Below are 24,556 nucleotides of genomic sequence, written 5' to 3' on the forward strand. Positions count from 1 at the left end.
AATGAAAACAGGATAGACATCCAATTTCGTTTATTCTAGTGTCCGACTAGCTTTATCCTTTGTTAGTGATCTTGTTTAGCAATTTAGATAAATCAACATGTAAGGTGTTTCCCAAACTGAATTTTTACTTTTAACTATGTGATTCAGAGGATATATCTTTTGAAATAATATTCCCAGTCTCTTTAATTAGCCACTGGTTGTTTCCAGAGATTTAAGATTGGCACAGTAAACAATATCTTCAAATGAACATTAAATTTGAAATTATATAATGTGTGAATAACATAACTGTAGTTTCCAGTTGCACTGTCCTAATACCTAAACGTTTATACCTGTTCTTAAAGGTTTGTTATGTTCAGTCTTTGATAATATGCGAACCCCTAGCCCATACAGCATACCTGAACCCAATGAGTTAAACAAGGAGTTACCTGGGATCCAGCATCATCTCTATATTCCAGAGTAGTGGGAACTTCCAAAATACCTTTCCCACTCAAAGTCTGAATTTATGCACCTATTGGACTAGAGGATCTTATAGGAATTACCCTAACTCCTCCCTCTGAATCACTGCAATGGGCCATTGCTTAAAATGTATTATTTGGGGGTTTGTTTGTGTCCTCCACTTTTCATAAGCTTTACATTAATTCTGTGCCTTCATATCTCCTCTCTTTCTCCAAGAGTTAGTTCTCATGAAATTGTCTCCTATCAGCTGCCAAGGCCTGGCAGTGGACTTTGGCAATCTTCTTTACTCCTATAGTCAGGGCTATGGACTCTAGATTTAGGTTACCAACTGAAAATCCTGGCTCCTTATTACTTGCTTGTCAAACTTCAGGCCTCAATCTCTTTACCTCTAAAATGATGATGATTAACATTTTGACTTATAATGTTTCCAATAAATAAATGGAATGATAATTATGAAGAACGTAGGAGAATACTTACCATAGAGCACCTGGTTGATAAAAGAAAGATGCTTTTAATCTACCCCAAATACTCTGAATTTAGAACACCATTCCTTCGCATCCTGTGTCCCTTTTGGACATTTATTAATCTTTCATACTTTATTCCTTCAAAAGTAAAATATCTACTGCGTTATTTATTAAACTAATATCAAAGGAAAGGAAGAAGTCTAAATCCCATCAGTTCTGCAAATGATTTCATATATCATATACTTTGATATTTGCTTGCATTTTTTGTTTCTATCTATATAGCAAAAAAACGTTTGCACCAATTTGCCCCTGCTATTAGAACTGGAGATACATGGGCATTTTAGATACAGTTCAAATTTTGTTTATGTTCACTCCATGGAACTTTGCCTTTAATATCATTTCAAGGGTATACCTCTTGTTCTTTCTACCAGATTGTAAACTCATCTGAAATAAATGCTAAGTTCAACTTCTTTAATATTTGTCACCAATGAGTTGGGCATCAATTACTCTTATGAGCATTTCAAATTAAATTGTTGGAAAAGTTCAGTGAAGTGGAACTGACTACTGCCAACATTACCTTTAATGAGACTATATAGCTACATATTCGAAACCTGTAAATGACTTCTTCCTGAGAATTCTAACTTACTTACCTTGTCCAGGGTTCCCCTTCTTGGGTTAGCTATTCTGAGGCCTTATACATATCTGATCTGTAACAAGTAATTCTGTCTGTCAAAAGAATACATTGTTCAAAGAACACAGAGCCATTTTAACAGCAAACAAATCCAAATGAGAATTCTATATTTTTAGTTGATGATGGAGCTAGAAATATAATCCAGCTCAAACACTGGAGCAAACATTTTTTGGCCATATTAAAGATGTAAGCAGAGGAAAGTTGTCAAAAGAGACTATTTCCAACAATCAATATTTATTAAACATCTACAATTTTCCATATTTAGACACTTGACAAGAATAATGAAAAAGACTAACAGATCTCTGCCTTCATGGAGATTTCAGTACAGACAGGGAGACAAACATAAATTGAGTGTGGCAATCATTTATTATTATTTTTAAATGGAGTTAGCTAATATTTATCAAGTGCTTACCATGTACAAGGCCTTGACTTGGTATATCAGATCCAAAGACAATTAAGATGCAGTCCCTTTTGTCAAGGAATTAGCCATTTAGTAGAGGAGATAAACAAAAAAAAAAAGTAGAGAACTAGCTTCTGAGAGTTCTACTCTTTAATGTTTCTCAAATGTTCATTATGTGCTAGATACTCTGCTAAGTTTTTACAGAAGGGTCCTCATCTGTTGTGTGAGTTTGCCTTCTTGCTACTTTGCTCTATGCACCCACAGTTAGACTCAAAGCCCCAAGAGTGAATAGCTGCTAAAGACATAGCTCGCCAGATTCAAAGGCTAACAAAAGAGACACAGAAGTCTTCTAGCTTTTAATAATTTGAATGTTGGTCTTATACCCACAACATATCAAGATTCTGCATTTCTCTAAAGAGCTCATTCATAAAGTTGAGTCAAGTAGAATTCTCAAACTAGTCTTTCTTACTTATTCTCACTTCTTTTCCCTTTGAAGAGGAGATACCTTGATGAAAAGTCTATCCTAGCCCAAAAAGGCTGATGTAAAGCTCATGTATTATCATAAAGCATTTTTTTACCAAATCATCTCGAATGATTATAATAAAGCTAATTGGGAATCACTCTCTACCTAAATATTATCAGAAAATTAGAGTTAAAGAATATTGGGAATGCCTATTTACACTTATTGATGTATAGAACTGGAAAGAGCATCACCTCTACCTTTACAATAACAGACAAGCTGGACATACTGCAAGTTTATGCATTTTCTTATAATTATGAAAGCTGAGGTCATGGGGCAATCAAAGTCTAGGGAGGGAAAAGTGTTTGTGGGAGGACACAAGATAAAATGTGAGAATTGTCTTTCCTGGGGTTGATGAAACCATTCACTGATAGGAAGAGTTTAACCAGAGTGGCTGGAAAATTGTTAAAGACCAAGTGTGCAAAGACCAGAGAAACCCTTGTGGCCATAACAATTAGGGAATCTGCACCTGTTGAAGGCTGTTTCTTCATTAATCCCACAAGGCGCTTACAGAAAATATTCGAGTCTTAAGAAACGTCCCTTTGTTGTGCACTCTGGGGATAGAGAACAGCAACCTCTGGAGAAGGGATTACCCAAACGATTCTTTTCTATCACTCTAATAAAAAAAGCAAACCTTAATCTAAACACTGTCATCCTAGGGTACTGGTGAAAATCCATTACAGTTGAGGGAGAAGGAAATAAACCTATCCCTGGTGGAGGGTCAGAAATTCAAACTGGGTCTAGAATAACATTTGAAAGAAAATCAAATGGAATACAAAAAGACCACAACCCCCAAGCCCAAAGGATTTATGCCTAAGACCAAAGCTATATCAGAACAAGAGAAAACATTCTCTAATATGGTTTCCCAATGCTCAGTTGATAAGCATTGAGAAACAAATAATAGCAGAATATACCTGAAATAGAGTAAGGAGAGGGGGAAGAGTTTCAGAAGAGATGCTCTTCAAGAAACACCACAAAGAAAAGACATAGGCTGAAAGTGAAGCTGACTTTTGGCAAACCAGCCTCCACATTAAACAGAAGTCATTACCAGAGAAATTTAAAGCTGATGGTGAACTTTGAGGTAATGTAACAGCAACCCATTCAAAGTTAGCTCAACTTCTAACTAGATTTACTTTAAAACCCCATACTAAAGGTTTGACAGAGGAAAATTATACCTGTTTTCAGACTCAGGACAATTTTTCTCACTCTCCACTATACTATATATGATTTCTGCCATTTCTTCCATTTCAATGAAAAATGATGAGACATACAAAAAAGGCAAGAAAAAAATAATCTTAGATGTGGGGATTTCTTGGCAAGATGGCAGAAGAGTAGGGTCTCCAAGTCACCTGTTCCCACCAACTTACCTAGAACTTTCAAATCATCCTGAAAACCTATGAATTCAGTCTGAGATTTAAAGAGAGAACAGCTGGAACGCTACATAGAGAAGAGTTTGCACTTCTAATAAGGTAGGAAGATGGAAAAAAATAAATAAAAAAGAATCCAGTGAGGGAGGGGCCCCTGGGAGGAGCCGGGCTAAGGCTGGGGGCAAGGACCTCCAGGACAGGAAAGCCCACCCCCGGAGAAGTAGGAGCTTTAAAAATCTTCTCAGATGGAAAGGCGCTCGCAGGGAACTTGGGCAGGATTCCAGGACGGGCAGTGGGGCCCCCAGGTTCCCAGGGGCACTAACAGAGGAGGTGCACCCCGGGGAGAGCAAGCCACACCCCGCCAGCCAAGTGCGGGAAGGGGCTGGAGTGGCTGGAGCGCACTTCACAGGGTCTCGGGAGCAGGCAGCTCCGGGAGGAGGGCGCTGCACGGCCGGCAAGCACCATTCCAGCAGCGCAGGCCCTGGAGCCCAGGATGCCAGGGGACACAGCCCAGGATCCTGCATTCCCCTTGGAATAGGCAGAGCCCCGGAGGGCACAGGACAATGAAGACGCTCCTGCCTCTGGGCGTCCCTGAGCTGAGCAGGTCAGCGCCCCTGCCCCCTAAGCATCCAGGCCCCTGTGGACTGGGAGACTGTGATGGTTACTGCGGCAGCTGACTCCAGGGCTGGAGAGCTGGCCGCCGCCACTGTTGTTGTTCCTCCCTGTGTCACCTTGTGCCTGGGAGGGTCAGGGCCACCAGGGAACAGAGGCCTCACTGGATAAACAGCTCCAACTGAGCAGTGCACCTGGCAGGGATGGAGCAGCTCCCCCAGGTGCACACACCTGAGAATCAGCACAGCAGGCCCCTTCCCCAGCAGACCAGTTGGAAGGACAGAGGAAGAGCAGGTTCTTGACTGAGCAGTGCTGGAAAGCTCCAGGGGAAGTTGAGGGATTTACAGTATATAGACCAGAGGATACCCATCCTTGTTTTTTGTTTGTTTGTTTGTTTTGTTGTTGTTGTTTTGTCCCTTTTTTCCCTCTTTTTTTCTTCCTTTTTCCAGTACAATTTGTTTTTAGCCACGCTGCAATGAGCAAAATGACTAGAAAGAAGAACTTACCACAAAAGAAAGAATCAGAAACACTACTCTCTGCCACAGAGTTACAGAATTTGGATTACAATTCAATGTCAGAAAGCCAATTCAGAAGTAAAATTATAAAACTACTGGTGGCTCTGGAAAAAGGCATAAAGGATTCAAGAGACTTCATGACTACAAATTTTAGATCTAATCACGCCAAAATAAAAAATCAATTAAATGAGATGCAATCCAAACTGGAGGTCCTAATGAGGAGGGTTAATGAGGTAGAAGAAAGAGTGAGTGATATAGAAGACTAGTTGATGGCAAGGAAGGAAGCTGAGGAATAAAGAGAAAAACAATGAAAAGATAATGAGGATAAGTTAAGGGAAATAAATGACAGCCTCAGAAGGAAAAATCTACATTTAATTCGGGTTCTCGAGGGTGCCAAAAGGGACAGAAGACCAGAAAGTGTATTTGAACAAATCATAGCTGAGGACTTCCCTAACGTGGGGAGGGAAACAGGCATTCAGATCCAGGAGAGAGACAGAGGTTCCCCCCTAAAATGAAAAAAAAAATTCAACACCTCTACATTTAATAGTGACTCTTGCAAATTCCAAAGATAAAGAGAAGATCCTTAAAGCAGCAAGAGACAAGACATCCCTAACTTATATGGGGAGAAGTATTAGATTAACAGCAGACCTCTCCACAGAGACCTGGCAAGCAAGAAAGGGCTGGCAAGATATATCCAGGGTCCGAAATGAGAAGAACATGCAGCCAAGAATACTTTATCCAGCAAGGTTCTCATTCAAAATGGAAGGAGAGATAAAGAGATTCCAAGAAAGGAAGAAATGAAAGAATATGTGACCACCAACCCAGATATCTATCCAACAAGAGGACCTAACAATCATGAATATTTATGACCCTAATGTGGGAGCTGCTAAGTATATCAATTAATTAATAACCAATTTTAGACATACTTAGATAATAATACATTTATTCTGGGAGACTTCAGTACGGCACTTTCTGAAAATGACAGATATTCTAAGCACAACATCTCCAAAGAAACAAGAGCTTTAAATGATACACAGGACCAGATGGATTTCACAGATATTTATAGAACTTTACATCCAAACACAACTGAATACACAGTCTTCTCAAGTGCAAATGGAACTTTCTCCAGAATAGACAACATACTGGGTCACAAATCAAATAACCCATACCAAAAGAGAGGGATTGTCCCCTGCATATTTTCAGACCATAATGCTTTGAAACTAAAACTAAATCACAAAAAGAAATTTGGAAGAAACTCAAACACTTGGAGGTTAAAGAGCATCCTGCTAAAAGATGAATGGGTCAACCAGTAAATTAGAGAAGAAGTAAAAAGATTCCTGGAAACTAATGAGAAAGAAGATACAACCATTCAAAATCTTTCAGATACAGCAAGAGCAGTCCTGAGAGGGAAATACATCGCAAAACAAGCATCCTTCCAAAAACTGGAAAAAACTCAAATACAAAAGCTAACCTTGCACCTGAAGGAACTGAAGAAAGAACAGCAAACAAAACCTACACCAAGCAGAAGAGGAGAGTTAAAAAAGATTCGAGCATAACTCAATGAAATTGAGACCAGAAGAACTGTGGAACAGATCAACAAAACCAGGAGTTGATTCTCTGAAAGAATTAATAATATAGATAAAGCATTAGCCAGCATTATTAAAGAGAAGAGAGAAAAGACTCTAATAAAATCACGAATGAAAAAGGAGAGATCACCACCAATACCAAGGAAATACAAACGATTTTTAAAACATATTATGAGCAGCTATACGTCAATAAATTAGGCAATCTAGAAGAAATGGATGCATTTCTGAAAAACCACAAGCTCCCAAACCTGGACCAGGAAGAAATAGAAAACCTGAAGAGGCCGATAACCAGGGAATAAATTGAAGCAGTCATCAAAAACCTCCCAAGACACAAAAGTCCAGGGCCAGATGGCTTCCCAGGGGAATTCTATCAGACGTTTAAAGAAGAAACTATACCTATTCTCCTAAAGCTATTCTGAAAGATAGAAAGAGCTGGAGTACTTCCAAATTCGTTCTATGAGGCCAGCGTCCCATTAATTCCAAAACCAGACAAGACCCTACCAAAAAGGAGAACTCTAGACCAATATCCCTGATGAACATGGATGCAAAAATTCTCAACAAGATACTAGCCAATAGGATCCAACAATACATTAAGAAGATTATTCACTATGACCAAGTGAGATTTATCCCCAGAATGCAAGGCTGGTTCAACACTCATAAAGCATTCGATGTGATAGATCATATCAACAAGAGAAAAAACAAGAACCATATGATCCTCTCAATAGAGGCAGAGAAAGCATTTGACAAAATACAGCATCCATTCCTGATCAAAACTCTTCAGAGTGTAGGGATAGAGGGAACATTCCTCAGCATCTTAAAAGCCATCTACAAAAAGCCCACAGCAAATATCATTCTCAATGGGGAAACACTGGGAGCCTTTCCCCTAAGACCAGGAGCAAGACAGGGATGTCCACTCTCACCACTGCTGTTCAACCTAGTACTAGAAGTCCTAGCCTCAGCAATCAGACAACAAAAAGAAATAAAAGGCATTCAAATTAGCAAAGAAGAAGTCAAACTCTCCCTCTTTGCAGATGACATGATATTGTACACAGAAAATCTAAAAGCCTCCAACCCAAGATTGCTAGAACTCATACAGCAATTTGGCAATGTGGCAGGAAACAAAATTAATGCCCAGACATCAGTGGAATTTCTACACACTAAGAATGAGACTGAAGAAAGAGAAATTAAGGAGTCAATCCCATTGCACCCAAAAGCATAAGATACCTAGGAATAAACCTCACCAAAGAGGTAAAGGATGTATACCCTAAAAACTACAGAACACTTCTGAAAGAAATTGAGGAATACACAAAGAGATGGAAAAAGACTCCATGCTCATGGATTGGAAGAATTAATATTGTAAAAATGTCGATGCTACCCAGGGCAATTTACACACTTAATGCAATGCCTTTCAAAATACCATGGACTTTCTTCAGAGAGTTAGAACAAATTATCTTAAGATTTGTGTGGAATCATAAAAGACCTTGAATAGCTAGGGGAATATTAAAAAAGAAAACCATAGCTAGGGACATCATAATGCCAGATTTCAGGTTGTACTACAAAGCTGTGGTCATCAAGACAGTGTGGTCCTGGCACACAAATAGACACATAGATCAATGGAACAGAATAGAGAATCCAGAAGTGGACCCTCAACTTTATGGTCAACTAATATTTGACAAAGCAGGAAAGACTATCCACTGGGAATAAGACAGTCTCTTCAATAAATGGTGCTGGGAAAATTGGACAGCCAGATGCAGAAGAATGAAACTAAACCATTCTCTTACACCATACACAAACATAAACTCAAAATGGATGAAAGATCTAAAATGTGAGACAAGATTCCATCATAATCCCAGAGGAGAACACAGGCAACACCCTTTTTGAACTTGGTCACAGCAACTTCTTGCAAGATACATCCATGAAGGGAAACAAAAGCAAAAATGAATTATTGGGAATTCATCAAGATAAGAAGCTTCTGCACAGTCAACAAAACTAAAAGACAACCTACAGAATGGGAGAAGATATTTGCAAGTGACCTATCAGATAAACAACTAGTATCCAAGATCTATAAAGAACTTATTAAACTCAACACTCAAGAAACAAACAATCCAAACATGAAATGGGCAAAAGACATGAACAGAGATTTCACAGAGGAAGACATAGACATGGCCAACAGGCACATGATAAAATGTTCCACATAAGTGGCCATCAGGGAAATACAAATCAAAACCACAATGAGATACCCCCTCACACCAGTGAGAATGGGGAAAATGAACAAGACAGGAAAGAGCAAATGTTGGAGAGGATGTGGAGAAAGGGGAACCCTCTTGCACTGTTGGTGGGAATTTGAACTGGTACAGCCACTCTGGAAAACTGTTGGAGGTTCCTCAAAGAGTCAAAAATAGATCTGCCCTAGGACCCAGCAATTGCCCTTCTGGGAATTTACCCCAAAGATACAGATGCAGTGAAACCCCGGGAACCTGCACCCCGATGTTTATAGCAGCAATGTCCACAATAGCCAAACTGTGGAAGGAGCTTCTGTGTCCATTGAAAGATGAATGGATAAAGAAGATGTGGTCTATGTATACAATGGAATATTACTCAGCCATTAGAAACGACAAATACTCACTATTTGCCTCGACGTGGAGGGACCTTAGTGAAATAAGTCATCATAAAAGGACAAACATTATATGGTCTCATTCATTTGGGGAATAGAAAAATTCATGAAAGACAATAAAGGTAAGGAGAGAAAATGAGTGAAAATATCAGAAAGGGAGACAGAACATGAGAGACACCTAACTCTGGGAAATGAACAAGGGGTAATGGAAGGGGAAGTGGGCGGGGGGGGGGTTTGGGGTGACTGGGTGATAGGCACTGAGGGGGGCAGTTGATGGGATGAGCACTGGGTGTTATGTTATATGTTGGCAGAATCCCTGGGTGGCGCAGCGGTTTGGCGCCTGCCTTTGGCCCAGGGTGCGATCCTGGAGACCCGGGATCGAATCCCACGTTGGGCTCCCGGTGCATGGAGCCTGCTTCTCTCTCTGCCTGTGTCTATGCCTCTCTCTCTCTCTCTCTCTCTGTGACTATCATTAAAAAATAAAAAATAAATAAAAAATATGTTATATGTTGGCAAATTGAACTCCAACAATAAAATAATTACTATAAAAATTTTATGTGTATATACATTTATATACATGTGTTTTTATGTATATGCACACAACATATGCTAGCATGTGTCTGCTTAGTGCATCTGTAAGCAATGACATCAGCTTATTAATGAGTGCAACTCAGCAGCTGAATCTTGGATTCTAAATACTTTTCAGTGAAAGGGGCCAGAGCTTCTTGATAAAATAAAAGATTTTAGATATTGGGCAGGAAAAGCCCAAGAGAAATTTAGAGTATTGATGGTTCCAGAATATAGGGAAAAAGAAAAAAATAATGAAGCATGTCAAAAACAAACAACAAACAAACAAAAAACACAGAAGTGAACCTGGAAGAGTGTCCAATAGACAAATCATGGATAATTTAAGAAAAAAATGTAGTAATAGACTATAATAAAAAGATTAAAAGAAATATCCACTAGCCCATATTGAGAAAGAAAGAAAGAAGAAAGAAAGAAGAAAGAAAGAAAGAAAGAAAGAAAGAAAGAAAGAAAGAAAGGAGAAAGAAAGAAAGAAAGAAAGAAAGAAAGAAAGAAAGAAAGAAAGAAGAAAGAAAGAAAAAAAGAAAGAAAGAAAGAAAGAAAGAAAGAAAGAAAGAAAGAAAGAAAGAAAGAAAGGAGAAAGAAAGGAGAAAGAAAGGAGAAAGAAAGAAAGAAAAAGAAAAGAAGAGGAAAAAAGATAAGGTTGTCTTCAGGAACAGATTTAAATTATTAAATGTAGAAGAAATAAAAAAAATAACAGAAATGTACCTACAGAACACTAGGGTACTAACTGCTGCCTCAGGACCCATGCTTAAACTAAGTAGGTAAAAGTGGAAGTAGAAAAAGGATATTTGCAGCTTCCAAATATTACCCCACCCCAATATTTATAAATTGCAAAGGGAAAACAGGCACTCTATAGGGGAAAAAGAAAAGCATGGCAGCAGATGCCACCTTAACCATGTGACCAAATTTAACATCATCAGGAATAAGGCATATCAATATAATGTACCCACTGGCATGATGTACAGTGGAGAACATATTGCATCTAGGGAATAATTCTCAGTACAGCATAACTTCAATCTAATCATAACTCTCCCAAATTGAGGAGAGAGAGAAATAGTGATCTGTTTTCTGAAAAAGGGTCAAAGTCATAAAAGAGTGAGAAATTATCCAGTTTGGAGGAGACTAAGGAGTCATACAACTAAATGTAATGTGGATTTTAGTTTTAACCTCAGAACAGAAAAAAAATAGTGGGAAAGTTGGTGAAATCAGCATGATTTTCACTGAATGTCACTGTCAAATGCATGATGTAAACATGCAAAAAAGAGCAAACTTGGTGGATCCTCTTGAGAGTGAATATATAATCCAAATGAAGCTATGGACTTAGCTCATTAATAGATCAGTGTTAGGACCTAAATTTAATTGATAGATTAATGTTGGTCTATGAATCAAATTGAGTTTTTCAGCCAATACTTCTTAATCTACCTATTTTTATAATCATGTTCCTTGCTATGCCTTCTGATGGGCCATGCTGGATAGATTGACAGTAGTCAAGCAATCATGGGTATCAACAAGTGTGTAGTAAACTTTGTTTTCCTAGTCCAGTTGGTTTAGAATCTCAGTTTTCCAGATGGCAGGATAATGTGACCACATGGCCTTCCTTCTCATGGCTATCAGCATACTGTCATGAAACAGTATGTTTAGAAGGTGGGTGATTAACTTTTATTTATTTTATTAAAGTCCCACTGAAGCAAAGGCACTTATTACATGCAATCCCACTAAGTCCCATGACATAATATCTAATGGTTATACTAAATTCCATTTTACAAATGAGAAAACCAAGATCCTGAGGGTTAAATAACATTTTCCCAAGGCCATAGACACTAATGAGTAGAAGATTCAGGATTTGAAATCAGAATGGTCTACCCCCATCTACCATGCTTTTTTTAGGTGGGGTTGTTAAACTCTTTTTAAAATACATGACATTTTCCTATAATTTAGCTATTGTTTGATATGCTGCTATAAACATTGTGGTACATGTATCCCTTCAGATTAGCATTTTTGTATTCTTTGGGTAAGTACATAGTAGTGTAATTGCTGGATAATAGGGTAGTTACATTTTTAACTTTTTTGAGGAACCTCTATATGTTTTCCAGAGTAGCAGTACCAGTTTGCATTCCCCAGTGTGAGAGGGTTCTCCCTTCTCTGAATCCTTGCCAATGCCTGTTGTTTCTTGTGTTGTTGATTTTAGCCATTCTGACAGGTGTAAGGAGATACCTCCTTGTAGTTTTGATTTGCATTTCCCTGATGATGAGCAATGTCGAGCATCTTCCCATGTGTCTGTTGGGAAAAAAAAAGAGAGAGATAAACCAAGAAACAGACCCTTAAATATAGAGAACAAACTGATGGTTACCAGAGGAGAGGTAACCGGATATCCCCTCAGGGGGATGGATGAACTAGATGATGGGGATTAAGAAGTGCACTTGTGATGAACACCAAGTGTGTTAAGTCAGTAAATTCTGCACCTGAAAGTAATATTGCACTGTATATTTACTGACTGGAATTTAAATAAGATTTTAATTTTTTTTTAATAGAGGCACCTAGTTGGCTCAGTCAATTAAGTGTCTGACTCTTGGTTTTAGCTCAGGTCATGATCTTAGCCAGTACTGTGTCAGGCTACATCCTCAGCAGGGAGTGTGCTTGAGATGCTTTCCCTCTACCCCCATCTACATTCTCTCTCTCTCTCTCTCATAAATACATAAATCTTTAAAATTTTTTAAAAATTAAAAATAAAGGGAAAGAAAGCTTTGCAGACCTTCCATTTACATAAATACACTTTGAGAGTCATCAGTAAATATAAGCACATGGCTCAAAAAAGGGAAAAAATATTTGGATGAGTCAGGTGCTTAAATTGTGCTAGATTTTTAATATTAAAAATATCATTACTTTTCATAAAAAATATATAGCGTTTTTTAAGGAAAGTACACAAAATTAATGTAGAGAATGAATTATCTATGATATGCAATCTGCTTATAATCACAATTCAGATTAAAAAAGAATATTAATATTTCAAAAGACACGCACATCTGTATTCTCTCTAAATCACTACTCTTCCTATCTCCCCAAATTTATAGGATATTTTTATTTCCAACACCATAATTTATTTATGCCTACCTACGTAAATTATAATAAAGGAGATACACATATAAAATGTGGTTGTTTGTGGCTGACTCATTTTACCTAATATTACATCTGTGAAATTTGTGCATGCTGTGTTATATACATATTGGTAGTTCATTCTGTTTCATTTTTCTCTGATACTTTAATGCATAGATATACCACAATTGACTTATCTATTGCATCATTAATAGATATTTGGGCAGTTTCCAGTTTTTGGCTACTAAAAGTATACTTGTCTGCTCAATTTTATGTTTATCTCTTACACATATGTAAGTTCATGATATTGTCATTTGTCACATTTGTTTATATTTAATAAAGATATATACATATAGCTTTATATATAGTTGTCACTTTGTTATCTATATTTAATAAGTATATGTATATATATGTAGTTGTCACTTTGTTTTTGTTTTAAAGATTTTATTTATTTATTCATGAGAGACACAGAGAGAGAAAGAGAGGCAGAGACACAGGCAGAGGGAGAAACGGGCTCCTTGCGGGGAGCAATGGATGCAGGACTCAATCCCGGATCCCGGGATCAGGACCTGAGCTGAAGGCAGACACTCAACCACTCAACCGCTGAGCCATCCAGGCATCCCTGTAGTTGTCACTTTGTTATCTTCCTCTATACACACTTAAAGTAATAGGGTGGAAGTTATAAATTTCTAGCCTACTGGAAAAACATTGAGAAAAATAGGTTCATAATATCTTTTAGCTTCTCATCTTCCCATGAGAGGCATCCAAAACACTTTTTGATGTCTTTTAATGTTTCTCCTTACAATTAGGTTCATCTTTTACTCCAGTCTAGAATTCTATAAAAGCTTTGTTTTGTACTTATAGACTATATAAACATAAATTATTATCACCACAAAAGTTAAATTTGAAAAGACTTGTATCCACTTTCACTTACTTCTCTTCAAATGTGTTGCTAGATGGGTTATGTTTGACGATGACATAAAGAATCTGACAAAAGCCTGTTTCCCTATTAAGAAAACTATGACTTTAAAGTTTTTAAATATTAACTAATTATTGACAATTATTGGGATCCTGTTACTTAATATTACTATAAATAATAGTAATAATAAGAAAAAACTCACTTTTACCTGTAAGGAAACCTCAGTTTTCATTCCAAATTGCACTTAACACAAAATTACTACATTCTCCAGAGTGAATAGCATGCTTCTGTAAGAACTAATTGAGCAAATTACCAGCGAATTGCACAAGATCAAACAGTATTGATTCCTAGTTAGCCATGTGACAGAATCAATTTCTTCTGCTGTATCTGGAAAAACTGGAAGATGTCACTATTTCATCATTGGAGATAAATGATTAGGAAGGGCATTAGAAATAACAACTCTGTTCTGGGATTGCATGAATTCTGGGATATCAAATAATTTATGTGTAGCTCTGTTTCTGAGTTGAAGTTAGCCATATAATGACAACTGCTAATGAAATAAAGCAATTCATTAGTTTAGAAATTCCAAAATTGGACTCCCTCAAATAGTGTTTCATACAATACTCTAAGAAACAAAAATCCAAGGGCAAATAAATTTATGAAATTCTGTGCATAGAGCCCCTTTGATTCTTTAACATAATAAATAGTATGGGAAGTCCTGAGGTCAAGAAGCCAGGTTGACATCAGTGCCCGGCTAATCAATAAAGACATTTGCACCAATTTCTGGGAGGTATAAGGAGCACCAATATAAAACGGTGATATTCTCCTAGTCTTTGACTCTACCCTTTCCTCACACAAAAGAAAGTGGGCTTTTCTGTTCTAGGATTCAGGTTTGATTTTGTCATTACTTGTCCTGAGCTACCCTGGAAGGGGAAGTAATGGAGGTTGGTTGGGAGGATGCAGGACGCACATTACCAAGCTCTCTGATAGAGCCTAAATTCACAGGGAGAATAGTGTAATGGCCACAGTAGGGACTGCTTACGATAGTAACGTAGACTACAGAAAGGAAGCTTTGCTGCAACGTACCCAGAGATATGGTACAAAGCAAAAATAAAGCGTAACTGTTGACAGAGGGGTGACAGGCTAAAGAACATCAGTGACCATGGCAAGCTAAAGTTGTGGGAACCTTTAGAAAATTTGTTGGGTTACAAAAGCATAAAAGGTTATTATAAAATCAACAGGGACAAGAATGACACCTTAAAAAATAACTCAAATTACATATTCCTTAACATTTTTATTGTATTAGTTTTGTAACTTTAATTCCAATTTATGTTGTGTGGATTAGAAATAAAACTATGTTTTTCTGGAAAAAATAGCATGTCTCAGTTCTCCCAATACCATCTGTTTAAATAATATATTGTTTACTCACTGCTTTGTGTTGCCAACTCTACCGTATGTCATTTACCATATGCATTTTTGAGAAGTTCTCTAATCTTTTCCATTGGTCTGTTTTTATGTTGCCACATCAATGCCACCCCTTGAAAATACTTTGGCTTTATAGAGCATCTTTAACTTAAAATAATGGATTTCATCTTCACGCTTTTATTTTTGAAAATTGCCCTAGCTTCCATAGAAATCTATTCTTTTATATCAACTTACAAAAAAGTAGTCAAATTTCTCAATGAAACCTTTGAAATCTGGAATTTAAATTGAGTTTGTAGATTCAGTAATGTAAATTAACATTTTTATAATCTTAGGTCATCAATTCCATGAATGAGGTGTTTCTTCATATTTCTCTAAGATTTTCTCCCTGTGAATTCAAAGTGTATATTGAAATCTTTTCATAGACCCTTGAAAATCCCAATAAGTTAATTCTTTAATTAATTGATAGTTTTGTTTTATTGCAAATCACATTGTATTTTTAACTAAACTTCTCATTTATTTTTGTTAGTATATAGAAATGTTATTGACTTCTGTAATTTGATCTTCTTGGACTTTCTTACTGATTACATAGTTTGTATGTGGAGTTTAATTTTTATATGTAGATGATCATATTTTCTGCTACAAATGAGCATTTTATTTCTTCCTCCCTCATCTTATGCTTTCAAGTAATCTATTTATGAGGGTTCATTTTGTTTTTTTCTTGTTTTATTGCATTGGTTGGTACCTGCAAAACTATATTGAGCAGTGAGAATGATAAAAAGAATTGTCAGCTTTTCATTATTAAAGCAGATAAGCCCAAAGATTTATATAAAATAAGATGTCTGTTTAAGGTTTTGATCTATAACTTTCAAATTTAGGAAGCTGTCTTCTACTTGTACTTTTCTGATCATTTTTATCTTAGCAAATGCTGAACAATATTAAATGTATTTTTCAAATGTATTAAGATAAATTGTTTTCTTTTATATACTAAACTACACTAATATATTTTATGCTGTTAAATTGTTCCTTCTGTTCCTGGGAAAGACTCGGTTCTATCACAAAATATTACTTAATGAATGTTTTAATTAAGTGATACATTTTATTGAGAATTTCTGGCTTTTTGATAATAAATTAAATTATCTTTGCTTGTCCTTCCCTTACCCACTTTTGGAATCCAATTTATATTTAGCCTTACAAAATAAGAAGAGGAAATTTCTCTTTTTATTTTCTAGAATAATTTATATGAGGTATGGATTAACTATTCTTTGAATGTTTGATAGACAAAAAACTATAAAGTCTATGCAATACAGGGTTTCTTGTATGTGTATGCAGAGGGAACTAATAATATTCTGATTTTTTAAATATTTTTCTATTGAAATACTCTATTTTTTATCATCAATGTGGACATTTTACATTTCTCCAGAAACACTTCATCTAAATTTTAAAATATATTAACATATAGTTATGCATAGTGATATTTTACTATTTTTCAAATATTCTCATTTGACTATTTCCCCACACACACACCTGGCCCCCTTTTATAGCCCCAGGGATTCATTCAACTTTCCTGTTAGTTTTGCATCTCAAAGTTTTGCATATGTCTTGACTGAACTCAAGGGCATGAGTAGGTATTTTACAAACTTTTAAAAACGGGACCTTTTCAAGGCCCATAAGCTCTTTGTACTTTTTGAATTCCTCTTCTTCCTAATGTCTCACTAAAAATGTATGTCCATAAAGGTTTATTTATTGGTTGATTTTTCTCTTTGGGGGCACTATTCCCACCAAAGAATAACAATGTGAAAACAATAACTAGACTATCAGTGTCCCTTATGAAAGACACCTTGAGCACTGAGGCCTGAGAAAAAAGAATCAGAGATAGGATATAAAATGCATAATTACTTGTACACAGAAGACTCATGCAGTTATTGTGCAATATAAATTCATCAAACAATATCATAAACATTCAAGTGTCTAATAAACGCTTGCCAAAAACAATTTCTTCTTGACTATTTATGCCAGATCTATCCTTTATAGAAGATCAAATAATTGGATCTCTTTGTAACATCATACAACTTTTCAACTCTGCCTGCATCATCATCCCAAAATGGGAAAATGCAAGTTCTTTTTTTTTTTTTAATTAACATTGCCACTCGTTCCTTTTCTATTAAAAAAGAAAACATTTTGCCTTTGATATGACAAATGAAAAATACTGATAACTCAGCGTTTGGCTTCCTCTAGACTGTCTAGTTATTATAGCTCATGACCTTCATTAGATCACAATTCACCAAACTTGACATCTTTAATATAACTTAGTTCATATTTTCCTTCTCTTAAAAGCATTTCTCCTACTTCCACAGCTATTCCAGACAAAACTATGTACTATTTTCTGCTAAGATGTTGGACATTTTGTATGAATTGCCTGATAAATGTACCATTTTACCTGGCCCTCACTTCTCTATTAAAGAAGCCACTAAACAAAATAATTATACTAAGTGTAGAATAAAACAAACAGAGAATTCAAGATATGAATTTATAGGCTATGAGTAGAGTATGAATGATAAACTACATGTAAAAATGGATTTATTCTCATGGAAAAATGCATATTGTTTATGAAATGAAAAAGTTGATTTAAAACAAAGTATTGAGAGTCTTAACACATTTTCATTTTGTGTCTTACACAATTCAGGTTTCTATAACAAGAATATCATAGACTACATGGCTTGAACAAAAATTGTTTATTTATCACAGTTCTGGAGTTTGGGAAGTGTGAAACTGAGGTGCCTGCATAGTCAGATTCTGGTGAGAGCTCTCTTCCTTCCTTTATAAGACCACCAATCCTATCATGTAAGCTCTACTCCATGACTTCATCCAAATCTAATTATGGCTCAAAGTCTTCATTTCAAAACATCATCATATTGGAGAATACGGCTTTGAAATATGAATTTTCAGGGATAAAAAGATTCAGTCCAACATAGCATTTTGAGTACATAACTGAAAGAATTTAATTGTACCATAATAGAGCTAATATCTTAACTGAATGTAAATATGCATGATTTTAATTATCTTTTTTCTTTTATCTATATTTCAAATCTTTTCTACAGTTTATTACTCTGTACTAGTTATCTATTTTTGTATGACAACAATCCAAATACTTAGTCATCTAAAACAGCTATATATTATTAGTGTTCACCAATGCTGGGCAATTATGGAAATATAAGCAGACTTGGATGATTTTGACTGAGATTCCTAATTGTGGGCTGTTAGCTGACAGACATGTTGTTTGAGCCTTCCTGGTCTAAGGGAGCTTCACGTATATGTATGATGTTTGAATGGCCCCCAGATGTAACTGATCATCATATACTTCTTCATTCAACAAGCTGGCCCAGCCTTATTCACATATCAGGGAAATAGTTTAGAGAGAGAGTGAGGCCTCATCTCAAAACTGTTACAAAGTTACTTCTCCCACATTCTATTGGTCAAAGCAAATCATAGCCAGCCCAAATTCATGAGGTGGAGAAATAGATTCTACCTTTTTGAGGGAAGCCACAGTTCTACTTCAAAGGGTCATGGATATAAGGAGGTATATAATCCTGGTCATTTTTGTAAACAACTAGCCACCATTACCTACATTATAAAAGTTGAAAATTATAAAAATAGTAAAACACTACTTTTAGTGTTCCTTGTATCTCAACTGTGTACTTACCTGCAGAAAACAGTTGATTGCACCATGTTGGTGGTCCATAAATATTAATTATACATTGATGGAGGGTGTGAACACTGATAATACCCATGTTTTGTTAGGAAGCCCATCCTATTCTTATATAGACCAAATATTTGTGTTAATCAGCACTGTTTGTGTGTATTTGATGTGTAAGTAGAGATAGTTCCATTTCTAACTTCAAACCTGCTCCTCTTTTTTGTCCCACTATGTATTAATAATGTTATCATCAGTTAAGATATCCAGAAGCTTTCACACTGGATTCAGCATTGTCACTCACCCACCAGCCTGTTACTAATCAACAGATGCTACCTTTGCAATAACTTTAATACCACATTCTCATTTTATTCCCCATTGACACTACATTGGCAAAAACATCTTTCACATCCTCTACAGAGTTACTGAAAGAACCTCTTGACTTGACTCTCCAAGCCAAGATAGTCTAGTCTAGTATATCACATTCTCCTCTGCCTTATTTATTTCCTCAGGGAATAGTTCTGATCATGTTATTGTTCCACTTGAAACTTTAAATGGCTCCCTTGAAACTGCTGAAAGTAATTTAAATTCCTTCAGCATGGCATGCCATTCCTTTAGAGCTTTCCAGGAAGGTGAGCAAATTATATTAATCTCCATTATCTCCTGCTATTATTCTTATGCCATTTAAGCCAAGCAGCCCCTTGAAGGATCACCACCAAGATGATATGTCAAAAATATTAGCCAAATGAAAAAATGTTTAAAAAATATTTGTCTGCTTCCATAAAGCCCTCTTTTTTAATAGCTTTTAAATGCTCTTAGAGTAACTCTAATTCTATAGCTCAATAAGACAAAGTTGACCTCACCTTCTATCATTCTCTATCTTCTTTTTTTCAGATACATTGCCCTCCCCATTCTGTTCCTTAAACACATGCATCTGCATCTTGGTTTTTTTTTTACATTTCCCCTTTTGACACTGCCTTGCCTTAGCTCTTCACGGGGCTTTTTATTTTCATCATTTAGACCTTTTGTAAGAAGCCCTTATCTTCCAATATTCTCTTTTTCAGAGAGTCTACTATGCTCATGTTTATTAGATGGATTGCTTACCATTTTCCATTCTCCTGCCTGCATAGCCCTCTCAGACACGTTAGAAAATCTTTTTTTAAAAGATTTTATTTATTTATTCATGAGACACACAGAGACAGAGAAAGAGACAGAGGGAGAAGCAGGCTCCGTACAGGGAGCCTGACGTGGGACTTGATCCCGGGCCTTCAGGATCACACCCTGGGCTGAAGGCGGCACCAAACCGCTGAGCCACCTGGGCTGCCCCACTTTAGAAATTCTAATTTCAGAAAAACATGAACAATGTTTCCAGGAATTTACCATAATGTTGGTACTAAAGTAGTAATAAATGGTAGTGTACTAAAATAGTAGGTACTAAATAAATATTTGTTGAATCCATAAATAAATGAATATTACAACTAACCTCTGAAATGTATATACTTGGACATTTTCTTCTACAGTAATAGTAACTATGACACATTTTTAAAATCATTCCAAAGTCAAAACTAAGAAGAAAACTATCAGTCCAAATATGAAAATGGGAAGATGATTTCACCAATGAGAGGGAGGCTTTTTATTTTGAAGGCATATTGAACCTGTCTTTTAGGTTTTGCTCACGTCGTAGCTTCTGACATAAATTGTATACAATGACCAGAGTTTAAAAACCTATTCTTGTCACTGCCATCCATCTTGGAAAATCCCTACAGATCAGTTCTTTTATGTGCATCTAGTTCTTCACAAGTTATGGCAGGCTTGAGATCCAAAGGCAACCTCTTAGTTACTAATTTCAATCACCAATCTCAAATCAGTCTGCAAAGATGGACTATTCTGTTTATACAGGAAAGCTATGTGGAATGAATTTGGTGGCATGTAGACCCAGTTACAATACTTAACTGTCACATCACAGGTATGTCCATATATTCATATTCTTAAATGTGTTTATCTATTGTTCATCTTCTGACCAAACAACATGAAACACAAAAGCAGAGCATAGTTTCATTGGCAATCAGCTTATGTAAGCACATTCATTTGCTAGGACTGCCATAAAAAAACACCACACACTGGATGGTAAGCAACAGAAATTTATTTCTCACAATTCTAGAGGCTTAAGCTACCCAGTCAGCAGGTTTGGCTTCTTCTGATGCCTCTCTCCTTGCCTTCTCCCTGTGTCTCACGTGATCATCCTCTGTGCATGAGTGTCCCTGGTGTCTGTCTAATCTCTTCTTCTTATAAGGACACCAGTCAGATATGATTTGGGCCCATGTTAACTACTTCATTTTGACATAATTATCTCTTTCAAGGTTCTACCTCCAAATTCAGTCACATTCTGAGGTACTGGGGTTAAGGTCTCAACATGTAAATTTGAGAGGAGACAGTTCAGTCCACAAGAGAAGAGAAAGCAGTAATCTTCTCAATCAAATGTGGAGAACAGTACTTTGTTGGTTCCATTCCCTGCTTGCTGTTCTCTGCTGGCATCCTATCTCTTATATTTTCCACACCCCATTAAGCTTATCAAACAAACTCCTATGAATTTCAAAGGAGGTCCTCCCCTTAGAAGATCTCTCTACAGGATGTGGAGAAGACATGAATGGGCTGGATTTACTGAGGACTTCAAACAGAGTTTCCAGCTGAATTTCCCTCCAACTTTCACCAAAGTCTTATTTTAAAAAATCCTAACTTCTTTGGCTGAAATACCCCAAATTCAGCCTGGAGTCTGGTCATTATCATGGCCATACTCAAGAGCCTTATTTGTAAGCATCCCTGTGTGATTTTAATAAGTATCTCGAGGGGTTGCTGCTTGTATTAGGCCAGCAGGAAGCTCTGGTTCCAAATCTCAGAGGCTCCCAGGGGACTCAGGCTCTCTGCACCTCAAATGTGGCAAAAGCTTTGACAAATCCTCAGAAACTTCTCCTAATAGGTGATGAGTCAGCCTCTGGGAGCACTGGCCCATCAGAGCAGCAGGCAGGTAAAAGTAGATTTTTCTGCATTTTGTACCAAGCAGCCCCCTCGCTGGCATCACCAATGAGATAGTGTGTCACAAGTGTCAGTAAAGATATTGTTACTCTGTCAGGAACAATGGAAGATATATTTTATTAAAAATTATTATCATCATTATGATTTATAGGCTGCAGTACAATGTCAATTCAAGAGTCAGGTATACTTTGTTATTAGAAAGTGTTTTTTAAATAAGTATGTTCTCTTTATATAAAATAATTTAAAAAAACAAAATTAAATAGCCTTTGTTCAGTGAAGATATAAAATGTTATTAAAGCTTAGATCATATTAGAGGAGAGACTTTTACCCTTGGCCTTGCTCTGAAATAAGTTAATGTGCTAAATGAATGTGAGCGTGTGTCATGGAGATGGTGAGCTTTGGAAAATGTCCTTTCCAAAGGGTTTTTGGAGTTTCTTCAAACTCCAGTTTAATCAAGAGAAGTCTAGAACAAAGTTTTGCTAACTAGTGTGACAGACAGTTTTTAGTTGATGTTATTGTTGCTTTATTTTGTTTTGTTCCCAATCCATCATGGGCTGATATTTTAGTAAAATGCAATATAAATGAATTATTAGAAAAATGAAATAAAAATCAAAGATAAATAAAATACAAACCCTGTTTAGTTTTATTAATAGACTAAACAGACATTAAATTACTTTACTACCAAAATTTTCAACTACTTACTTTCAATTTCTGTTATTATCTTCTTGTGTACTGGTGACAAATAATTCACATGGTTGGAAAAATATGACAGTTATGATTTAAGAATAGATGACCTCAGTCTAGCTAGATGAATATCAGTGTTTCAAGGAAACATAGTTTGACAACCACTGTTAAAGTACTAAATGTATGGTGTATACACAAACAATTCTGAAAATAATTATCTTTAGGACACACAGTTTTGTAATGGTCTTTTGTTTCATGTGTTTGTTTTTGTTGTGTTTGTTTCTCATTGCAAACACCTTTAGGATATCATTTTTGTTTTATTTCAAAAAAGTTCTATTTTCAGTTGTTTTACTGATTTTATTTTTCTTATTAAAAGATTACTTCAATCTGAATTCAGACAATTAACAGATCTTCACATCTTGTGGTTTTTAAAAGCAATAATTGGCCTGCAAAGTTGTTTTGATTATATATGTGAAAATGAGAAATTTTATCTGACCTTCATAAACCATTTAATATGAAAGAATAAGTTAATGGAAGCCTGGATGGATGGATGGATGGATGGATGGATGGATGGATGGATGGATTCTATGTATAGGCTTTCTAATTTCTCTGCAAATTAGAAATTACTCCTTTCCTGTATGCTCTTCAAACTGAAAGACCCAGTAAGAATCAGATAAGATCTTCGCATGATTCATAATTTGCTATAAGCTATCTTATTCTGATCCCAAATCAGGACAGTCCCCGATCCATGACCATCACAACAGTACCATGCACATTTCCCTCAGAACACTCTAAGAATATGCTTTTTTTTTTTTTTTTTGCCAAAAAATTGGCTGTGCTAAATTATCATTGTTTTTAATTCTGCAGTGCCCCAGACATAACTTTCATACACTTGAAGGAACAGATAAAAGAGATAAGAATGCACTATACCACTTACTGTGAATGCTTTTCTATAAGGAATATATGCAACATTGCCTTTCCAGGATAAAGAGACTGTGTGAAGGTTACACAATGACAAAGAGTATGTATTGCATTGCTTGAGTGAATCATCCTAGTCCTTCTGATCACATTAAATCCTGTGCATACACACTACCACATCAATACTGAAAAGCCACTGTGAAGTGGAAGTTTTAAAACCAGATGAATGGCATTAGTCCAGTTGAAGGTGGTTTACTTTCTGGCTCTTGTTCAAAAGATGAAAAGAGCTTTCTGTCCAAATCTGTGCTTAGAAACTGATGGAGACTAGTAGCAACAGCTTCAGGGCTTCAGATAATTTCTTTGTGTTTGAGTTCTCTTCACTCCATCACTCTTGAGCAGTGTTTTGTCTCAGGAGGCTGTTTAAATTTGAATTATATCTTTGTGATTTCTGCATTAAGGCAAAAGTCAGAACAGAATTTTGAAGAACTGTCCCTGGCAAAATCTAGAAAGGTAATGTGATCCATTTTCTGTTGAGTTTTGTGGGATGCCAGCAAAATTCCCTTCTGTGTAGAGGAAAGCCTTCTTCTTTGTCCTCTGGGCCTTCTGCAGTTCATTTACAGGGTTTCTTGAGGCAGGATATATATCTCAGTAGGTATGCAATATTATGTTGTAGGGGCAACAGGGGACCATTAATAAAGTTAAAAGGTAAACATAACTTATTCTTCCATCTTTTTGAAGGAATAATTGTACCCCATGGTAATTAAATTTAGTGTTATTTCATGTAAAAATAAATGTAGATATATTAGGAAGTAGAATGCAAATTACATACATATTATGATAAACATATAAGGATTAAAATTTCCAACATGCATAAACTACTTAGGCTTCCAGGATTCTCCTAGAATGCCTGGGATGCATCCTCATCCTCTTCTGCTGACAGTGGTATGTGACAAACAAATCTGTGTATCCCTGCTGGAGAA

At 36.2% G+C, this 24,556-nt stretch overlaps 1 long non-coding RNA gene across 3 annotated transcripts in view; it reads left to right on the forward strand.

Moving 5' to 3' along the window:
* LOC144294169 (uncharacterized) overlaps positions 1-24,556 on the forward strand; it is a 57,883-nt gene that overhangs the window by 16,801 nt on the left and 16,526 nt on the right. For 2 of the 3 annotated variants that reach the window (XR_013361603.1, XR_013361602.1), the window contains exons 2-3: positions 17,934-18,046; positions 20,841-20,907. This is a non-coding gene — a long non-coding RNA (uncharacterized LOC144294169). The remainder of the gene's footprint in view (positions 1-17,933; positions 18,047-20,840; positions 20,908-24,556) is intronic. The other variant, XR_013361600.1, reaches the window with a different exon arrangement.

Source organism: Canis aureus, chromosome 22, assembly GCF_053574225.1.
Source record: "Canis aureus isolate CA01 chromosome 22, VMU_Caureus_v.1.0, whole genome shotgun sequence".
Lineage (NCBI taxonomy): Eukaryota > Metazoa > Chordata > Mammalia > Carnivora > Canidae > Canis > Canis aureus.